Source organism: Brachyhypopomus gauderio, chromosome 18 (assembly GCF_052324685.1).
Source record: "Brachyhypopomus gauderio isolate BG-103 chromosome 18, BGAUD_0.2, whole genome shotgun sequence".
NCBI classification, from domain to species: domain Eukaryota; kingdom Metazoa; phylum Chordata; class Actinopteri; order Gymnotiformes; family Hypopomidae; genus Brachyhypopomus; species Brachyhypopomus gauderio.
The window spans coordinates 6,279,333-6,286,843 of NC_135228.1; positions in this window are offsets into that span (position 1 = coordinate 6,279,333).

The window sequence follows — 7,511 nt, forward strand, 5'->3', positions numbered from 1 at the left end:
GTGCCTGGAGAGAACTGCCCTCCAATAAGGGAATGGTCTGAACCACAGTATGAATATGAACCTTGCAGGTAGAGAGTACGGATGCAACGCTGAATGTGGGGTGGATGCATGAGGGATACACAGAACGCGTGAAGCACTCAGGTGATCCGTGAAGTAGAGGGGTGGTATGAAGGAGACTCACATCACCTGGAGAAGAGGGCGGTGTGAAGGAGACTCACATCACCTGGAGAAGAGGGCGGTGTGAAGGAGACTCACATCACCTGGAGAAGAGGGCGGTGTGAAGGAGCCCATCACTCAGGAGAGCAAATATGTGGTCTGGCTGAGATGCCAGGAATCTGTCTCATCAGACTGGTGATCAGTGCACACGTTTGCAACTTGGAAGACTTGGGATCAATGCTAGACAGGGTCAAAGCCCTCCGGCTTTGTTACAATCATGCATGCTTAACGTGGCTTAAGCTGGTGTGCTTTAGCTTCAATGCCTATTTGACACGGTTGTCCGTTCACTTGGTCAGCTTTATAGCTTTGCCACTGCTAAACGACTTTATGACCTTTTTGGTTTGGGTGATTTTCATATATCATCTATTCTTAAGCATCGGATATTACACTCTCTTCTTAGACATGAGACATAACTTGAGAACTTTGGTTGAAGCCGTTCTGTTATATGAGAATGCCTCCTCAGATAAAGTAAACGGAAGTAAGAGTGAAGTTTTATGGGTAGGCCAAGTGAGGTGTGAGAGGTCCCCACCACTGACAGGGAATGTCAGGTGGGGGCGGGAAGGGGTGAAGGTTTTATAGGTTTACCTAGGCTCAAAATGGGGGGGAAAGGGGAGGGTGCAGTGGAAAATGTGTACCAGATTGTAGAATGAAATGGTTGCTACCCTAGAAACCCTTCAATAGGAGAGTTCGGGCTTAGGGTTGCCGCTTCTTCAACAAACCAAAAACCAGACACTCCTATTCCATTGGATTCATCAATGAAACATCTTCCACCTGTGCTATGCTATGCTTCTGATTGGCCTAAAATTGCATGTGCTCCAAGTGGGAAGTGAGGAAAGACAAGTGACTAGAAAGACTTTAGTGCACTTTAGTGCAGATTTAGTGCACTTGCTGTATGCTGACGTCCCGAAACTAACATCACACAACAAGCTGTGGACATTGAAGCCCTTCGCTCCTCAGACATGGTTGCCAGAGGTCGATCCTAACAGACCCTGCAATATTCCATAATTATGTAATATTACACAATGTGGCATCGTGGTGTCCAACCCTGGTCTAAGAAGGCAGGAGACCAGTATGGCTTTGATGTCTCACCTGCTCAATCACACCTGATTCAACTCCTCAATCAACTCGGCCAGGTTTACTGGGTCTGACTGAACATAACAACCTGGATGCTGACACCCCAGCTCAAACCCGTCTTCATCTGTCCTGAAATTTAACTGCAGTCTGAATCATTTGGACTTTACAGATGCTTAATAGCTTTTGTAACTTATACACACACACACACACACACACACACACCCCCACTGGTTACTTTATTAGGTACACCTTGCTAGTACCGGATTGGACCCTCTTTTGCCTTCAGAACTTAATCTTTCATTGCACATATTCAACAAGGTACTGGAAACATTCCTCAGAGAGTCTGGTCCATATTGACATGATGGCATCACACAGTTGCTGCAGATTTGTCGGCTGCACATCCATGATGTGAATCTCCTGTTCCACCACATCCCAAAGATCTTGAATTGAGATCTGGTGACTGTGGAAGCCATTCGAGTACATTGAACTCGTTGTTGTGTTCAAGAAACCAGTCTGAAATGATTGGCACTTTATGACATGGCATGTTGTGTGTTCAGAGATGCTCTTCTGCATGCGTCAGTTGTAATGACTGGTTATTTGAATTACTGTTGCCATTCTATCAGTTCAAACCAACCTAGCCATTCTCTTCTGACCTCTGGCATCAAGAAGACATTTGCGCCCACAGAACTGTCACTCATTGGATATTTTCTCTTTTTCAGACCATTCTTTGTAAACCCTAGAGATGCATATATGTGCTATATATGTGGATGTTTAATTCAATGTTTACATATTTAGCCTGCACTGAATCCTGGTTCCATAAATACCATAAAGCACCTAGAAAATGCTCTGGCCTGCCAGCTGACCTGCTGATGGCTCCAACAGATGAACTGGTGCATTCAGCTACCTGAGGCCCAACGTCCACATTGGAGGGACTGCCCGGCCTTGATTTACTGAGCCACCCAATGGAGAATGGGCTCTTCCCAAGGTTTCTTCCTAATTCCCACCTAGGGAGAAGTTTCTTGCCACTGTTGCCCCATGCTTGCTCATTAGAGATCCGGACCCATGCATTTGTAAAGCTGCTTTGTGACACCATATGTTGACTTTGACTAGCCACTGTACGAAGCACACCTGTCTTACAGGTGCATGTCACAGGCGTACAATTACATACTGTAGTCTAGCCATCCACATTTGTTGGCATCCCTCTGTCTCATTCATCACCGCTGGCCACATAACCACACACACGTACAGCTGGTTTGGATGTATGCATGTGTGTGTGTGTGTGTGTGTGTGTGTGTGTGTGTGTGTGTGTAGAACCCCTGTGGTTTGGCAGGACATTCTGAGTGGCCGTGCCAGGCTCTTGCAGGCGGGCACACTGGGTAGCAGCACCATTATATTTTTAGCCACTGGCTTACTGAAGATGCCAATACAAAAATGACATTGATCCTGATGATGAGCTGGGTGTATTTATGTAAGATTGTGCTGGAGTCTATTGGTATTTAGATATTTGTGGGAACTGTGACAGCTTTGACCCTGAAAGGACATCTGGCATTTCAAAAAAATCTAAAAGGACCAAAATATTTTCTGCTGGTATCTGAAGTAAAGTTTGGAGGTTTGTGATTTTTTTTAACAAGTCAAACCACTAGGACTCTCTGATTAATGGGCACTGCTCAGCGTGGTGGAGGCACAGGAGCTAAGCATGGTGAAGCATTTAGCTGTGGAGCTGCCCACAGCTGGAACAGTTTCCTAAGACCCTGGTGTACCCTGTGTAAGCGTGTGTGTGTGTGTGTGTGTGTGTGTGTGTGTGTGTGTGTGTGTGTGTGTGTGTGTGTGTGTGTGCGAGAGAGAGAGAGAGAAACTGAGCATTATTGTCTCTATACTGCACACTCTTTGATTTGGCAGCTTCTGTCTGCCTGTCTGGCGTTGGTGGTGTGAATTTTGTGCATTTTGCAGTATTGTGCAAGACAGAGATATTAAAAGAGAAAAAGAATGTGTGTGTGTGTGTGTGTGTGTGTGTGTGTGTGTGTGTGTGTGTAGATCTTTAGAGAGAGGATGCGAATGATGAAATCTTCGAGGTTTTATTATAAAACAGAAAGCTTCTCGATTGAAAGGAGCGTGCACTTCAGGACACAGGAAGCGGAGACAGTGATTTACGTCTTGGCCCAGGAGCGACGGTGAGCAGACAGCGCAGTTCACAAAACAAACACTAGGGGGACAGACAGCAGCAGCTCACAGAGGTGTATTGTTCTCATGCGCGCACACACATACATATACATATGCTCACATACACACACGCATACACACAAATGGACGCACGCAAACACACATGCGCACGCACGTACCATTTTCACATCTTTACAATCTCGGTACGCCAGATTTCACACGTTCGACATATTTCCAACATTTGCTGCCAAGCTTCACAGTACAACATGCACACGCTCACACACACTTAGACGCATGCGCATGCATTCGTGCAACCTGAAATACCCCACACTCAGCACACATTTAACGCTGCAGAATAGCAGTGTCGGGGGACAAGCAGTGAGAGGCGTTCATGAGTGAGTGATGTGGGAACACCATCTGGTGTCAGAAGCACATCAATCATGACCAGCAGAAATTAAACATGTATAATTAGGTCTTGTGAATTTTTTTCTTAGGTCTTAAGACTCCTGATTTATAGAATTATAATCTCATAATTATTATTTTAGAAATTATAATATGCTGCATTTTGGTCCCTTTACCAATACAGTAACTGTCAATTAACATCATCCTTCATTCTTATATTAAGCTAAAAAGTACAGTCACTCCTACCCAAAAACACATAACGATTCTGGTACTAGACCTAAATATACAGTAACCCAACTTCCATCTGGGGGACCGAAGTCTGTAAATGATCTGGGGCCAGAAACCCTGCAGCTCTCTGCTGCAAAACACCTGAACCAGTTCCTCAGACAGGTAACAAAACACCTGAACCAGTTCCTCAGACAGGTAACAAAACACCTGAACCAGTTCCTCAAACAGGTAACAAAACACCTGAACCAGTTCCTCAGACAGGTAACAAAACACCTGAACAGTTCCTCAGACAGGTAACAAAACACCTGAACAGTTCCTCAGACAGGTAACAAAACACCTGAACCACTGGCACTTCCAGATTTATCTAATAAACATGCAGGTGTGGGGGAAACCCCTGATGTTGGAAAGGTTCTCAGGTTATTCTCCACACAATAGTCACCCCATCATCCCACAGCCTCAAAGATCAATTCTTTGGCCATCTTCATGAAACAGAAACTGTTCAAAACCTGTTTTGGGTTCTTTACCCACTTTTGTATATGGACAGCCCTACATCCCTTGCCCACACTACTTAAGGGTACAGAGGGGTAAGATGGATCGGTTTAAGGTGGATCTGAGTGTTACCTGTTACATTTCTGACTGTTTTTGTATACTATTCACTCATTCCCAATCTCAGTCATGATCTGGTGGTTAGGGAAACGGTCTTGTGACCAGAGGGTCGTGGGTTTGATTCCCAGGCCCCAGGTCATGACTGAAGTGCCCTTGAGCAAAGCACCTAACCCCAACTGTTCCCCGGGTGCTGGGCAGGGGTTGCCCACCGCTCTGGGCATGTGTGTACCACAGCCCCCTAGTGTTCACTAGTGTGTGTGTACTACAGCCCCCTAGTGATCACTAGTGTGTGTGTGTGTGTGTGTGTGTGTGTGTGTGTGTGTGTGTGTTCTCACTGCTGTGTGTGTGTTCTCACTGCACAGATGGGTAAATGTGGAGGACAAATTTCAAATTGGAGTGAAAATTGCAATTGACAAATATGGCACATTTTATCTCAGAATGTTTTTGAACTCACTGAGGAGAAAATGACTCACAGAACATGCACAATAACTTCTGTTGCTTAGATAGAAACATACACCTGAACATGCAAACACATTAACAGCCAGGCCAGCACAGAGATAAATCCATAAATCAATACCATCATCTATCCACTTGCTAGCCACACACAAAGCCCCATACTCACACAACGCAGTGATAAGAGGCTCTCTGCTGCCCCTACTGGTGCAACACAGGAAACTAAAAGAGCATCCACAAACTTGGTGAGTGAGTTCATTATCAGTTCGCAATTTAGCAACATACGCATAAACATGCACACTTGTTTTCAGCAAGACAATGAAGTTTTGAGTGAAACTCTCATCTTTCTCATCTTCAGGGTTGTTGTTTTCGACGTGTTCTCCTCACCAGGTGCTGAGGTGGTTCTGGGAGAAGGCCTCGACTCACAGCCTCCCCCGAAATCCACAAATCCAGAAGCTAAACAAATCGAACCTTAAAAATAACCCTCCTACAGTGCTGTGGTGGTTAGTGAGAGGGAGAAATAGCGAGAGAAAGAAAAGAGGAGAGCGAGAGAGTGATAGACAAGATCGAGACAGAGAAATAGGGTAATTGCAGGCTGGGAGATGTATATTTTGCTGGGTGAGCGTACAGCAATTATGTTTATATATATATATAAGCATGTCGGCTCTCTACTTTTACAGCATTGCTAACCACTGGCCCCTCCCACTGAACCTCCCCCCCCTCCCCGACAACCATTGCTAAGGAAGCAACCACACGTTTCCCTTTAAAACCATAATAACAGAGTAGAGAAGGAGAGAGAGAGCGTGAGAGGGATTGAGATAGAGAAACACTTGTAGGTGTGACGTTAATCGTTTAAACCCCCAACCACACTTACCTGAAATCTGCTAAATGTGTATCTAAATATGTGCGTCAAACTCTGTTATTTATAAATTTCCATATTTAAATGAGATGTGAGATATTTAAATGCATTATTTAAAACAGGGAGGACACACAAACTACCTTGAAAAAATTTAAGGCAAAGTAGCACAGCAATTAACAGTGAAAAAAAGGATTACCTGTTCTTTTGCAGACTCGAACATGAAACAGGAAGATGCATTTATTTAAAATCAGCTCACTTACAGACACGGCTGGGAGTGTTTTTCTGTTATTACACTGCGCATAATTACACCTACGCCAACACCCGTTCCTTCATGTTGATTCAGTGCAAGCACAGAACGAACAGCCTTAAAGGCAGAGTGTGTGGATGGCTCCACAGCCCTCCAGACGCCAGGCCACCTTACCTGCTCTATCGGGCTTCATCCTTCATCCTGATGACAGCCCGATAGGATAAACGCTCCATGCAAAAAAAAACCTCAAGCAGCACCTGACAGGCACCTTCCCTCAGTCAGGCACTGGAAATCCTTTTGAAATTCTTTATTATTTGTGAAAAGGCCTACAGGTGTCTTTTGTAATGTCTCTTGCTCTGTCTCAGCCCCCCCCCCCCCCCCCCCTCCCACACACACACACACACACACACACACACACACACATACACACACCCACAGACACACATACACTTTCAAAGAATGAATACAGAATGTGTTCCTCATACTGAATGCCCTTTCACTAAAAGTACACTCACACATACCTGTGTGTGTGTGTGTGTGTGTGTGTGTGTGTGTGTGTGTGTGTGTGTGAGAGAGAGAGAGAGAGAGAGAGAGAGAGAGAGAGAGAGAGAGAGCATGTGGCTATGTGAGTGGTTAAACTACTGGAAATTCCTCGACACGAGAGAAAAGTCGTACTGTGTAGACTTACATAAGAGTGTGTGTGTTCCTGTGTGTGTGTATGTGTGTGTGTGTAGGAATAAGTACCAGTGATTGGTAGAGGCATACATGTTTAAGAGAAAGTGTGTGTGTTAATTTAATTAAGGACTTGCTTCCTCTCACCTGTGTACTCGGTGTATTTGGAGTGTGAGTATCTTAACCTGATTAGATTATAAAAACCCAAATCAAAATCCCTGATATCAGTAAAGTTATAAAAGTCAGGAAATGTGAATAACTACTACTACTACTACTACTACTACTACTACTACTACTACTACTACTACTACTATTACTACTATTACTACCACTACTACTACCACCACCACTACTACTACTACTACTACTATTACTACTATTACTACTACTGCTACTACTATTACTACTACTACCACTACTACTACCACCACCACCACCACCACCACCACTACTACTACTACTACTACTACTACTACTACTACTACTACTACTATTACTATTACTACTATTACTACTACTACTACTACTACTACTACTACTACTACTACTACTATTACTACTACTACTACTACTATTACTACTACTAGTAGTACT